Below are 14787 nucleotides of genomic sequence, written 5' to 3'. Positions count from 1 at the left end.
GAAAACATGAGGAAAGTAAATAAAAAGTTCTTCGAAGAAAGAGATAATAAAAGCTTAAAATATCAGAATCTCTGGGATGAAACAGTACTCAGACGAACATTTATAACTTAAAGTACTTGTATCAGAAAGAAGCTAGATTCACAATTAAATTAGCTAGTAGGAAGGAAAAATAAGAGTTGGAGCAGAAATATATAAAATAGAGGGAAAATAATATAGCTAAAAGTCGATAAAAATCAAACAAGTCTAATCAAGAAAAAAAAAAACAAGAACACAAAAATTAATATCAGTGGAAAGAGAGCTATCGAAATAATCCTACAGATGCTAAAAATATGTTAAGGCAATATTACAACTGCATGCCAACCACATGTGATAACTTATACAATGGGGTCTATATTATAGGGTTTTTCTCTTTTGATGATCCTTCTTCTCTTTTAAAGCAAGTTGTTGAAATCTTTTAAATACCGGCTTAGTTTGGGAAGTGTGAGGGGTCCACAGGGGTATAAGAGTATAGGTCTCTATTTCTCCTTCCCACTCCTACCAAATGAACTAACTTTCTCACACGTAACATTTCTCTTACACGCTTTCTTACCTGTCAAAGCCTTAAATATGACATGTCATTAGAGGCTTGGAAGTCCATGTGGACCACCATCTGATCCTTGATGTGCTGTTGCAGGAAAGAAACACATTAATTAATTGAACACCTACTTTGTGCCAGGATCTATGTCAAGGGCATAGATATATTTTTTTTTTTTTTTAAGGAAATGCTACCTCCTCTCACTTATTGATGTGCCAAGCACTGTTCTAGGCAAGTGCTACATGCCAGGCAGCAGAGTGAAGAGCTCTCCTCTCCCATTTATCCCCCGAGTGGAGGGCAGGGGACAAGAGCCATACCCTGCCAACTTAATGCACGCACTGGGGGGAGACACGGGGGCCTGGGAACTTGGGGTGCTGGTAGTAAAAGGATAACGGCCTGCCAGAGGAATCACCTGTAATGTGTTTCCCGAGGAGGAGAGAAGGCCTAGAGTATGATTTCATTCATTTTGGTCTAGATTTGTTCCTGGCTGATTCCGAAGCCTTTGGAAGAGCCCAGCATGGGAGTCCCTTGGGACACACCTGGTGAGAGAATGGGCCAATTTGCCAGGCGAAAAAAAGCTTTTTATTTGAAATAATTAGACCCAGAGAAAAGTTGCAAAAAATTAGTATCGTTCCCATATATATATATATATTTTTTCTTTTTTTGGTATGGGGATTGATCCCCGGGACACTTGGCCACTGAGCCGCATCCCCATCCCCATTTTTATATTTTTATTTAGAGACAGGGTCTTGTTGAGTTGCTTAGGGCCTCGCCAAGTTGCTGAGGTTGGCCTCAAACTTGTGGTCCTCCTCCCTCAGCCTCCTGAGCTGCTGGGATGACAGGTGTGTGCCACCGTGCCCAGTGTAGTTCCCACATATCTTGTCTGTCCTTTGCCTAAATGTTGACTTCCCTGACCCACAGTACTGTGGGTTGAACCCAGGGATGCTCTCCCACTGAGCCACATCCCAGCCCCTTTTTTTTTATTTTTTAAATCTTGAGACAAGATCTTGCTAAGTCACCCAGGCTGGCCTTGAACTTGCCGTCTCTTGCCTTAACCTCTTGAGGGATTGATCACAGGTCTGTGCCACCCCACTTGGCTAATACAGAAATCTTTTTAATTTCATTTAATTGTTTGGTCCTGGGGCTTGAACTCAGGCGTGCTCTACCACTGAGTGCATCCCTAGTCCTTTTTATTTTTATTTCGAGGCAGAATCTTACTGTCGTGCTGAGGCTGGCCTCAAACTGGTGATCCTCGTGCCTCGGCCTCTGGAGCCCCTGGGGTCATAGGCGTGCAGACTGCACCCAACTCAGCGCTGAGATGCTGTGTGACTGTGGGACCGTGCTCAAAGTCAGGAAAGGAGCATTGGCACAGCACTATGAATGTCACTATGGACAACGGGATTTTGCCGTTGTTTTTTTAACATTCACGTTCCGTTGGGTGGGGGGGGGCGTTGCAGTCTCCACGTTTTATTGAGTTGTGACATTTCCTGTCTGGGAAGGTGCCTCAGTCTCCTTGCCTACCATGACCTTGACAGGACAGAAGCAGGGCTGGGTCTGTGCTGTGGCATGTCCTTGGACTCAGAAGGTGAAGGGGCTCATTTGTGCTGCGAAATATCTCGTGGAGGGAGTGGGATGTTGGGTGGACTTGGTGAGAAGAGGATTTTGGGGGGCGAGGAGCACGGTGTCCACAAGTCCCTCTCCTGGATGCCTGCTTTGTGGTCTTCTTGTAAGCAATGGGTGGCCTTAGGTGACGGGGTGAGAACTGTCCCCTTCTCTTTGCATCTGAGCTTGAGTCTGACATGTTCCCTATCAATGAGGTCTCGGTGGTCCATGCACAGCCCTGCCCAGCCTCCACGGGCGGCCTGCTGGGCCACTGGGTTCAAGATTGCACTTGTGGGGCTGGCTGTGTCCCTTGTCATCTTCTTGTCAGGACTGACCTCCCCCCTTTCTTTGGGGACATGAAATCATTTATTTAATTTCCCTTATTCCTATCATACTGGCTAAGACGTACCAGGGACTCTGTGCAGGTGCTTGCTCATTCGTTCTCCGTGGAAAGCTATGTCACCTTTAAGGGAGTGACCCCCCCCCGTTCTTGGGGGGCTGTGGAAAATCTTACTGTATATTGTGTATAAAGCACAGACATAGAATACCTAGTCAGACACATCGTATATGTAGGTATTAAATTATTTGGGGGGCCGGACAGGTGGCACACACCTGTCATCCCAGCGGCTTGGGAGGCTGAGGCAGGAGGATCGTGAGTTTAAAGCCAGCCTCAGCAACTTAGGGAGGCCCTCAGCAACTCTCAGCAAGACTTTGTCTATAAATAAAATACAGAAAAAAAAAAGAGGGCTGGGGATATGGCTCAGTGGTTAAGCAGGAGATGATTCTGGGGGAAAGATCTTAAAAAGCTCTCTGGTGGGAGTAATAATTGGGAAAAAATTAAAAAATACTGCTCCCGGCCAAATGATTTGCCTAAATGATCTCATTTAATTTTACAACAAGACCTTGAGGAAAGTATTCTTATGACTTCATTACAAAATACAAAACCAACCTGAGCATTAGCAAATTGAATCACTTAACCAGGGTCACCAAGCAAGTGTGTGTGCATCAGGGATGTTTACACAGTGTACAGGCGGGCTCCAAAGTTAGAGGTCTAAACATATCTCATCCCTGTCAATTTGTAACTGCATTTATATTAAAAGCCAATTAGAGTCAGGCGAAGGGGCACTCGCCTGTAATCCTAGGGAGGCTGAGACAGAAGGATGGCAAGTTTAAGGCCAGCCTCAGCAAATGAGTCAGGCCCTAAACAACTTAGCAAGTTCCTGCCCCAAATTTTAAAAATTTTAAAATGGAGTGGGGGCTGGGGATGTGGCTCGGTGGTTAAGTGCCCCTGGGTTAAGTCCCCAATACCAACCAACCAACCAACCAACCAACAGAAAACCAGTTAGAGCCAGGCATGGTGGTGCATACTTTTAATACCAGAGACCCTAGAGGCTAAGGCAGGAGGATCACAAGTTCAATGCTAGTCATAGAAATTTAGCAAGGCCCTAAGCAATTTAATGAAACCCTGTCTCAAAATACAAAGGTCTGAGGATGTAGCTCAGTGGTATAGCTTTTGCCTAGCATGTGTGAGTTCCTGAGCCCATCTCCAGGATGACTTTAGAAAGTCAACAGAAAAAATGTACACCACCTACTAAAACCCAGGCTGACTTATTTGGGACTTATTCATTAATTTGTATTTCTTGTTGCTCCAAAATTATGTGTTGAATGAACAAAGGACGCAGGAGGTACTTATTTATTTATTTTTGTACTAGGTATTGAACCCAGGGGCACTTGACCACTGAGCCACACTCCCAGCCCTTTTTTAAAATATTTTATTTAGAGACAGGGTCTCATGGAGTTGCTCAGGGCCTCACTAAGTTGCTGAGGCTGGCTTTGAACTCGAGATCCTCCTGCCTCAGCCTCCCGCTGGGATTACAGGAGTATGCCACCATGCCCGGCTACAAGGGGGGAAAAAAAGTCAAAGCCAAACTGAATTATTGTCTGATGTTAGGGCCATAAAGTTAACACTTAAAAAAAATAAATAAACACCAATCAATGATCACAAAGTGGGATGAGATTCATACCTACCACAGAGAAAAAGGGTTCTGGGTGGCCCGTCGGGTTTGAAGTTGAAACTGCCTCTGGCCTCTCAGACTCCAGCTGTATGACGTCATATTGTTACGCCATGCATAGCTGGTAGGTTGGATCACAGTTGATTTTTTTTTTTTTTTTTTTAACCCATCTTCACGGGCTCAAAGACAAAGCAGCTGGTTTTTTTGGTGGAATGATAGAGTGAAGTGAAATGTAACAAAGGTGTCTATTTTTTTTCTTTTAAAGAGTATCAAGACCAGGCATTTATATTTGAGGTGGGGACTACATCTCTCTTAGATTTCCTGCCTGAACAGACTAACCCCCCCCCAAATCCCAAATTGCATGAGGATGTAGTCCCCTCTCCTATCTGTGAACCAGAGACCTAAAATGATCCATGTCTTCATCTCATAACCCTTTCCAAGGCATAAGACAGGCACCTGATTGAGGTGTGATGAGGCTCAGAGGTCTCAGGTCAGGAGCAGCCATCCAATTTCTATTTTCCAGACTGCCTCCTAGAGGAAGAACCCAACTTCAGTTTTTTTTTTGCAGGCCCCTTCTCAAAATAAGTACTCCAGAGAATCAGGGCCCCAGGAAGCTAGATTTGTCCAGAGGAAGCCCATTTTAATAGACAGGAGCAGAAATAGACATGAACTACTGTGGCATTCCCAATCAAGTCCTTATTTTCTTGTTCCCGGTGGTACCTCTCCAAAGTTTTGAGACAGTTTCTAAGGAAATCTACCACCAGGGCAAGGAGAGGAAAAAGTTGTAGAACTCAGAATTTGAGAGCAGTTAGGAATTCTGCTGCCTGCTTCCAAGGATAAGCCACTCTCTGGCCCCTATGGTCAAGACAAGCTTCTTTTGAGTGCGATCCAATATCTCTTTCTGTAAATCACACACATCTTTACAGTTTTGTCAAGTGTCTGTTTGTTTCTGGGTTTTTGTTTTTAATTCTCTTTTCCCCCATCCCCCCACCCCCTGAAGCTTATAAGACTTGGCACAGTTAGATGTTAATGTCGGGAAATGGGGACAGATGGGAAATAGGGACACACACACACACACACACACACACTTAGCGTGATTACCTGAGCAGACAGCACTTCAGTCCTCTTCATCAGAGGGTGGGTACTTGAGAGCTTCTAATTACAGGCTTTCTGCCTTCTAACACTCAGCCTTTGAGAACCCTCTCAGCAGGAATGTCGTACACATGCTACACATTGAATGACCTAATGTAATTATTCGAAATTGAGACTCACTTGCACTCTGGTAGGAATCTCTCCTACCTCCTCCCTTTGCTGTTACCACCTCCTCTTCTGCACCTTAGCAGAATCTAGCTTATCTAGCCCTCCTCTGAGCTCCCCTGGGGAAATGGTCCCAGCTTTGCTTTGGGAGAACCCCTGATTTCCAGTCCTTTGTTGGTGGCTGCTTAAGGGAGGGGGGGGGATGGAAGAGAATAAATGTGACATTAGTTCCTTGCTCTCTATCGAATGCATTTCCACAGCCCTGAAGGGAGGTCTGATTTAGCCTTCCATGTGGATTTTATTACCCTCCGCTTCTGTAATTCATATGGGGAAAAAAAATCACTTGACCATTATGTGAAGTGCATCAAATCATTGCTTTTTGACTTCCTTCCTGGGAGATGATTGGCTATTCCCACGAGTGATGTGAGCATGCTGGGGGCCAATCCAAATTTAGTCAAATTGATTATTCCCCATGAATGCCCCCTGCCTGATTGCCATGTTCCACCTGAAATTAGAACTAAAATTATATATGAATAGCCTGTCAGAGGAGACAGGTTTCAAGGGAACTTTCTGATTTTTTTCTTTCCTTTTTTCTTGGCCTAGAGTCTGTCTCTCTCTCTCTCTTTTCTTTCTTTCTTCTTTCTTCTTCAGGTTTTATTCTTGGCAAAGAAGAGACGAGATATCTTCCAAAAAATATATTTGGCAAAAATATCACTGAAGCCACAGGAAACCATCCAGATATATTTGGCAAAATGTCTTGCCAAAGAGGAGTTAAATTATCTTCCCAAACTCTGAAGGGCAAGGTTTAACTTGACATTAAAAGTTGACAAGTGGTAGTAACATCCGGAAACCAGGATTGAGGACTTTGCTCTAGCATTTCTTAGCTGAGTGACTTGGCAGCTACTGAACCTCTCTGAACCTGGTCTTTCTAAGCTTTAAAAAGAAAATCAAAGAGTTCTCCCATTTCTGTATAAGGGTGAGCAACGCATCAGCTCTGAGGCTGGAGAATAGGGCTAGGATAACCCTATTAGATATTTCAGGGTCCTTGAATGAAGACCTAAAGTGTTAAGTTTTTATCCTGTGGAATGGGAGCCAGTGTAGGTCTCCACTGAGAAGGATTTGTACCTATGGTGGGATTTGTATTAACCCAAAGCCAGGGTGGGGGTGGGGTGGGTGGACTGGAATTGCACAGTGCTTTCAAAATGCTCTGTACAAGGGGAAAAAAAAAGGGCTCATAGTAATCGCTTTTTAAAAAATGGCAGGTGCTGTTTAATAATTATTGTAAGTAAAATGATGATAGTGATTGAAGGTTCCGCTTTATTCCTGCTTAGTTTCAAAGTATATTCCACACTCTAGTGTTTGATTGGCACCTCCCGGTCCATTTCCAAGGGTGTAGCAACTCAAGTGGGCCCCAGTCTACCCTGGGCTAGGACCACGTGACCCCCTTTCCCCTAGTGGGTGCCCCGAAAGCCACCTCAATCCCTGCCCCCACCGCTGCCCAAGGCCCTGTGGCACGGGCTGGCGCGCACAGGGGGGAGAGGCTCCAACAGCAGCAGCCCCCCGTGTGAATAGCTTGCATTGACGCCACCGCTGTCGCCCGAGCGGGGATGGGGGCGCCAGGGCTGTGTCTCGGGCCTGCGGGCCTCATAAAAGGAGCAGCTGTCGCCGGCCGCTCAGACGCGCGGGGCTAAGGCGGGCGGCGGCCGAGAGCGCGCGCCTGGGCGCCGGCAGTGACCGTGACCGAGTGGGATCTTGCGCCGCAGGTAACCGCGGGCAGGTGGGCGGACGGTACCGCGGGTTTTGTCCTTGCGAGTGACAGCAGGAGGAGGGGCGGGGAGGAGGTCAGCGAGGCCGGGAGGACGCTGGGTAGGCTGGGGCAGTGGGGAAGCGGGGACGGCCCGGGAGGAGGAGGAGGAAAGGGACGGAAGCCACCGCGCCGGGGAGCAGCTGGAACGCGCCGCCCTCGCCTCCTGCCAGGCGTTCGCCTTCCCCACCTCCCACCTCGGCCAGCTGGCGGCCGCGTCCCTCCCCGAACGCTCCCGCGCCCGGCTCGCCCGCGGAGGCTCCAGCCAGCCATGTTTTCCGGGCGAGCGCGGCGCAGCGCAGGGCGCGCAGCCTGGCGGCCTGGGCAGGTGGAGGGACACCGCGCGCCAGGCGCTCCCGGAGCCTCTGCTTAGGGATCCTCCGCTGGAGGACGGTTGCCTAAGGCTCAGGAGCCAGGATTCCCCTCTCGCCGTCTCCAGCTCCCGCGGTCCCCATTTGACCGGCCTGCGGCCACTTGAGGAACTGGTGGCTCACCCCACCCCTCCAAGAGCCTGTAGGTTGAGCATCCCCCAAGAGTGGGGTGTGCCTCGAGCCGGCCTCAGCTGGAGAAGACGGAAAGGAGCTGGGAAGGGGAAGGCCCTTTTGTGCAAAGTCCTATTGTAGGCTCACCTTTCTCTCCTGGTCTGAGCCTCAGGAGGTCCCCGATATAAGAAGAGCGATGATCGGGGTACCCCAGACCTTTTTGATTGCTTAGATGCCAGCTGTCCCCTCCCCACCTTAATTGGGAATCTTCATCTAGTGGAAGGTTGCTTTGAGGCCCAGAGAGATCCTTGTCACCCGGGATTGGGATGCCCCCAGTACCCCATGGCTCCGGTCTCCATGGCTTCCCTGCCCACCCACAGGAAATGTGACTCTTGGCAGTTGTGCCTGACTTGCCAGGAGCAGAGTGGATCCGCATCACCAGCTGGGAGGTTATAGGAGACCTTGGCTTGAAGAGCTTTTGGAAGGGAGTTTTGGAGTCTCCCAATTACTCCAGTTACTCCCCAGGGCATCATGGTCCTTAATTTTCTCCTAGAAATGAAGCCCCATCATTGGCCGGTTCAGTAACATGGGTGTTTGAATTCCAGGCTCTGCGTTGAGATTTTCTTTGTGTGTGCACCCAAACACCTGAGATGGTGGTTTTTTCGGTAGAGTGTCTGAGTATAGGTTTTCAGTTCTTTACTCATGTCATTCTCTTTAACACAGGCGGAAACAGTGCCGTCCCCACTCCACAGGTAAACAGGAGCACAGTGATATTGGTCCAGTGTCCAACCTACCATGTAACTGTACTGGGATTTGTTGGTTTGCTTTTTTTTTTTTTTTGGTCTCAGAGATTGAACCCAGGGGTAATTTGTCACTGAGCCACATCCCCAGCGTTTTTATTATTTGTAAAAATTTTGAGAGAGAGTGTGAGTTGCTGAGGGTTTCACTAAGTTGCTGAGGCTGGGCTCAAACTTGGGATCCTCCTACCTCAGCCTCCCTAGCCACAGGAATGACAGGTGAGCACCATCATGCCTGACTCTCACGTGTAGGGATTGGAATCTAGGCAGACTCATCACACAGCTCAAGTTCTTATCCCCACCTGTATGCAGAAAGCAAGCAGTAAAACTTCTCCCTGCTTCATCTCCCTCTAACCATAAAGTCAGATAGATGTGCGTTGAATCTAGAATCCAATATTTACAGAATTCTCTAGTTATCCTCTACAAATCCTGCATGATATACGTTATACAGTCATAGACACAAAGTGACTAGCACAATTGATAAGCATGTATTATCAGAGGCCTTTGGAAGGGAGCAATAGCATAGTGTCTTGCCAGTTATAGACTTTGAAGCAGAAGATTTTGAATTAACTTGGGAATAAACAACCTCAACTTTTCCAAGCCTCAGGTTCCACATCTTTAAAATGGATTGTTTTGCATGAAGTTAAATCCAGGCAAGGCCTAGCAAATTTAATATGTGGTCAAAAACTAGAGTAGATGAGTATCGTTTTGTAAATCACTGTAGGCTCCTGTATTTTGTATGTTTTTATTTTATAATATGGATAAGCATAGTGGTGTTTCAACTTTACTACTTCTTTACTTCTTTATGGGGGGGGGTGCTTACTGAGGATCAAACACAGGGGCATTTGGCCACTGAGCCACATCCCCAGCCCTATTTTGTACTTTATTTAGAGACAGGGTCTCACTGAGTTGCTTAGGGCCTTTCTTTTGGTGAGGCTGGCTTTGAACTGGCGATCTTCCTGCCTCAGCCTCCCAAGCCACTGGGATTACAGGCTTGCGCTGCTCAGCTTTACTTCTTTAGTTGCAGTCCCTCATAGACATCTATGAATGTATGCTTCCGTACATGCATACCACACTCATGTGTGCGTGTGCCCATGTGTGTGCACACACACACCCTGCCCAAACGTCTACATTTGAAATTAAGAATTTAGTGAACTCTGATTTGTTCGATATAAGCTCTGTTTTGCTTGGCAAAGTGGTAGCTGACTTTTAAGGGTTAGGCAAACTTCTAAGTTAATTTTAAAATCTTCTGAAAACCAGCTGGAAGAAGTATCACCATACCTAACAGTTGGAAGGAGAAAAAAGAAAAAAAAATAAAAAAGATTGACTATCACTTTTACTTCCTTTCTAGGCTCTGAAAAACTGTAACATAATCTGCTAAACTGTTACAAATAATCAACTGGAATCTTAACTTGGTTAAGCACTTCTAGAATGATTATGTCTTCTCTGATGTGGTTTTCTGGATGTCGTTAAGTGTAAAATAAGTCACCCAGTGAACCATTTTCAAAATACAGTGTTGGTGTAGAGTAACATGTTTTAGACAGCTGTTCAGGATTTGGCCAAAATATTTATTTATAAAAGAAAAGGCTGCTGTAAGAGCAATGCTTAAAAAAAAAAAATGTGTTAAGTGGAAAACACACACAAAGCACCCTTCCCCGGTAAGGGTCTGGTTAACTTGTAGCATGTACAGATGCTCCTGGCCTTCAAAGGGGATGGGGTGACATCCCCATAAACCCATTTTAAATTGAAAATATAATAAGTGAAAGATGCAGTTGAAGGCTTGGAGATGTGGCTCAATGGTAGAATGTACGAGAACGCATGCCTAGCATGTGCGAGGTCCTGAGTTTGATGCTCAGGGTCACACACACACACACACACACAAATTTATTTGATGCGCCTGACCTACATTACATCCTCATATATCGCCCTGGTGATCACGGGACTGACAGAGAGCTGCAGTTTTCTGCTGCCACCCAACATATGGCTAGCCGGGGAAAAGCCAAAATTCCGAGTGCAGTTTCGACTGTCTGTGGGACTCCCTTCTCACTGTGGCACAGTCGGAATATCTTTGAAACCATTTTGCGTCAGGGACCATCTGTGCTTACGATGGAGTGAACATGCAGCTTTTGAAATAATGAGTTATTGTTTATATGCCGATATGCAACACACGGCTGAGAGTCATCAGCTCCTTGAAGGCAGGAGTGTTGTCTGTTTTGATCACCTTAGCAGCTCCGTGAATAGTGCTTGCTATTAGTTGCTCAATAAATGATTGAAGGAATGGGTAAATGTTATTGGGACCAAGTAAGTATCAGTGTATAGAATTAGTGGCCAGGTATGGTTTTACTTTTTGTTTGTTTTTTTGCTGTCCTGGAAATTGAATATAAAGCCTTGTGTGTGCTTGGCAAGGGCCCTACCACTGAGTTATAGTTTCCTTGCCTTGGTGAAGCACCTGCAGCCTTGTGATGGGATGTTAAGCATGTTTTGAGAAGGGCAGGTCCTACTGCTGGCATTTCTATAGAGTAGATGGTCATCTTCTCATCTTTGGGACATTCATGAAGGATGCCCCACTGCTTTCCTTTGGGGGTAAAAATTCACGGACCTCTGACACCGTACCCAGAACTTGATCCTTTTCAGAAACTCCATAGATGATTCAGGATGAGTAGATGGATGGAGGAGTAAGAGGCACCTGAGAATTTGGAATTGCATTACAGTCAAGGCCAGTCCCCAGATAAGCAAGATTGGCTTCAAGATGGCACTTCTTGCTCTTTGAGCCACATCTTACATGTACTTCCAAATTCTGGCCCCCTGTAATTAGGCCCAGTAGAGAAGAGGTCTTCAGAGTGCAAGATGACACTTGGGAACACAAGAAGGACTCTCTTGAGTTCTGTGTTGCTGTGTTTTCAAAAGTCACATTTGCAGTGCCGTGTTCACCTCCAGTGTTAAATATGTTAATATTATATCAGGGTTATGTTCTCTTTCTTGTTTTGTCTTGCTTGGCTTATGCTGAACCATCGAAAGGCAGTTATAGACAATACGTCACTTCATCTTTACCTACCCTCCCCCATTCTTAAGTGTCTTCTACATACTAGGCATTTGGGGCTAGGTATCCACTCTTTTATGGACTTGTCAAGAGCAACATGGTAGGTTATGGGATATTTGTTTGTTGCATCTGTATTTTCAGTACATGTCCATTTGTAATATTTGGGTCTTTTTTTGTTTTTCTGTACTGGGATTGAACCCAGGGGTACATAACCACTGAGCCACATCCCTGGCTCTTTTTTGTATTTTCCTTAGAGACAGGGTCTTACTGGGTTGCTTAGGGCCTTACTAAGTTGCTGAGTTGCTCAGGGCCTCACTAGGTTACTGAGGCTGGTTTTGAACTCGTGATCCTCCTGCCTCAGTCTCCTGAGCCAGTGGGATTATATGCATGTGCCACCGTGCCTGGTGCATCTCAATATTTCTGACAACATATCTATTCCTTATCATCTTTAGAAACTGGGCTGGTATTACTGGACTTGGTGTCACTAGTAGCTGGGAGATGGCTCAGGACAAAAACAAGACCTTGTAACCGTGTCTTACTACAGATGTGACAAGAAAATTATCCAGACCAGACATCCTCCTGTCCTGGAGATGAAGAGTGACTGTTGATCCTTTACCTGTTATAGTGGTGATGTTCTTTGTTTTTCCTGCGTTCCAGTTAAGATTTATTAGGTGGTGAGAGGGTCGCTGAGTGGTAGACCATGCACTAGGTCCTGGGTTTCATTCAAAACAAAACAAAAAAGAAAGATTTATTAGGCCATCGAAGCAATGAATTCCCTCCACTTTTTAACAGCATCCTGTCCAGAGCAAAGCTCTGCTTCTTGAGCCCTTTCCCAAATCACGTAAAGTTATCTGACATATGCCCAAGTGCTATACAAGCCCTTTATGGTCTCCTCTTACTGAGACCCCCCACCAAAACTCATGCTGTGCCTTCTCTCTCTTCAAGTGACCAACTGTTTCAAATGCAGGTGTGGTCCTCATGGTCTCGGACGCGTTTGCTGTTTAGTTACTTAAAAACAGAACTTTCTAGAAGCCTTTAGATAATCTTTTCAAGTAAAATGCAGCATGTTAAAGTAAAATGATAATCATTACAGAGGGTCTGGAAAATATACAAAAGTGCAAAGATTATGGAAAATTTCTTAATCATTCCAGTATCTAGGAATAATCATGGTGAACTTTCCAATCCATCTCTTTCATATGTCCACATCTACATATGATTTTTCACCAATGCCTACCCACAAGGCATGCATAATTGGTATCATATATATAGTTGAGTATCCTGTTTGGTTTTTTTTTTTTTTCATTTAACGTGAGTATCTTCTTATATAATCCAAATTTTCTCAAATACTTTTTTTTTTTTTTTGTACCGGAGATTGAATCCTGGGGTACTTAACTATTGAGCCACATCCCCAGCCCTTTTTATTTATTTTATTTTATTTTGAGACAAGTTATCAGGCTCTCACTGAGTTGTGGAGGGTGACCTTGAACTTGAAATCCTCCTGCCTCAGCCTCCTGAGTCATTGGGATTGTGGGCATGTGCCAGCATGCCTGCCTTCAGATACACATTTTAAATTATTGAATAGTGTCTTTTTATCTGAGAATAGAAAGTTTGTTAATCAATGACAATGATCAGTTTCTTCTTTTTAAATAGCTCTGGTTACATGCTCCTGTTTTGCTGCGTGCTCACATTCATGTTTCTCTTAGGTAGATTTTCCTAGAAAATTATATACTTTTTTAAAAGATCTTCATTTTGTATTGTCTATTTTTCAAAATAAAAAAAAAATTTGTTTTGGCAGGACTGGGGATTGAACCCACGAGCTTTCTACCTCCTAGCTACATCCCCAGCCGTTTTTAAAATTTATTTTTATTTATTTTTGTCTTTATTGTATTTGTTTATGTATTCGCTTATTTATTTATTTAGTGGGACTGGGGATGAACCCAGGGCCTCCTGCAATCGAGGCAAGCACTCTGCCACCAAGCTACATCCCCAGTCCTCCTCTTATAAAAAAATTTATTTGGAGGCAGGTCCTCCTAAAATTGCTGAGCCTGGCCCAGAATTTGCTATCCTTCTGCCTCAGCCTCCCCAGGAGCTGGGATTCCCGGTGTGCCACCATTTTTAAAGAAGCATTTGGAGTTATACACCACCCAGAGACTTATGGATAGTGGGAACTCTTTGGGTTTGCTACACAGGAGGGAACCCGGAAGCCCTGGCTCCGCCTGGCTTCTGTCCTCTGCAGATCTGTCTCCTCCCTCTCCCACCAGTCAGCAAGGCTGCATTTGCTGTCCCCAAGTGGAATGTAGGAGAGGGGCAGTTAGCAGTGGAGCAGGAAGGATCCTGCCAGGAGGATGTCCCCCAGGGTGTATGAACTGAGACCTCTTGAAGGGTAGATCTGATAAGGCCTCACCTCTCTCTTAGCATCTACCAGGCAGCTTTGTGAAATGCCCCATCAGTGTTTGTTGAATGACTAGATGATAATCCCCATCTAGATATCAAGTATAAAGCAACTGCAATATCAAAAAATATTCTTTCTTTCTTTTTGGTGGTACTGGAGGTTTAAGGGGTGCTGTACCACAGAGCTACATCTCTAGCTGTTTTTGTTTTTAATTTTGAGACAGTGTCTCTTGGAGGTGCCCAGGTTGGCCTCAAACTTTCATCCTCCTGCCTCAGCCTCCTGAGTTGGTGACATTACAGGTGTGCGCTACGACATCTGGCTCCAAATCAACACAGTTCTCTTCCAAACACAAATGTAAAAAATGTGTAATCCCTCACATTCTTTAGACTCTTTCCTTTCCCATTCTGAAGGTATTCCTTGAGGGCCTGTTTTTGCTGGGTACTATTTTGTGCCCTGGGGGTATAGCAGTGGGCTAAATCAAGTTTACATATGGAGCATGAGTATAGAAAGTGGCAGCCAAAGAAATTTGAAATGCAGGTATGCTGCAGTGTCAAACACCGAAGCCGGAGGAGAGATACAGAATGAAGGAGTTTGTCTGGGCTCAGTGGCCCTGCCAGCAACTCCGGACGCTGAGGCAGGAGGATCTCAAGTTTGAGGCCAGTCTTGGCAACTTAGCGAGACCCTATGTCAAAATAAAAAAAAAAAATAAAATAAAATAAAACAGGACTGGGGTCCATCATCCCTGGGTTCAATCCCCACCAATAACAATTAATAACAATATTAAGAAGTCGTTATCTTACAAGACACCTGCCCATCAAACTGGCACT

At 45.4% G+C, this 14787-nt stretch overlaps 1 protein-coding gene across 24 annotated transcripts in view; it reads left to right on the top strand.

The window, feature by feature from the left end:
* Magi1 (membrane associated guanylate kinase, WW and PDZ domain containing 1) overlaps positions 1-14787 on the top strand; it is a 595279-nt gene that overhangs the window by 418755 nt on the left and 161737 nt on the right. Inside the window, exon 1 of one of the 24 annotated variants that reach the window (XM_078038630.1) lies at positions 7045-7208. The exons of the other annotated variants lie outside the window; for them this stretch is intronic. The gene's annotated coding sequence lies outside the window, so the exon portion shown is untranslated. Of the gene's footprint in view, positions 1-7044; positions 7209-14787 lie in introns of those variants that run through there. 24 annotated transcript variants of the gene reach the window in all.

Source organism: Ictidomys tridecemlineatus, chromosome 2 (assembly GCF_052094955.1).
Source record: "Ictidomys tridecemlineatus isolate mIctTri1 chromosome 2, mIctTri1.hap1, whole genome shotgun sequence".
Classification (NCBI taxonomy): Eukaryota; Metazoa; Chordata; class Mammalia; order Rodentia; family Sciuridae; genus Ictidomys; species Ictidomys tridecemlineatus.
The sequence above is the reverse complement of the archived record's forward strand: the minus strand, read 5'-3'. Positions and strand labels throughout refer to the sequence as shown.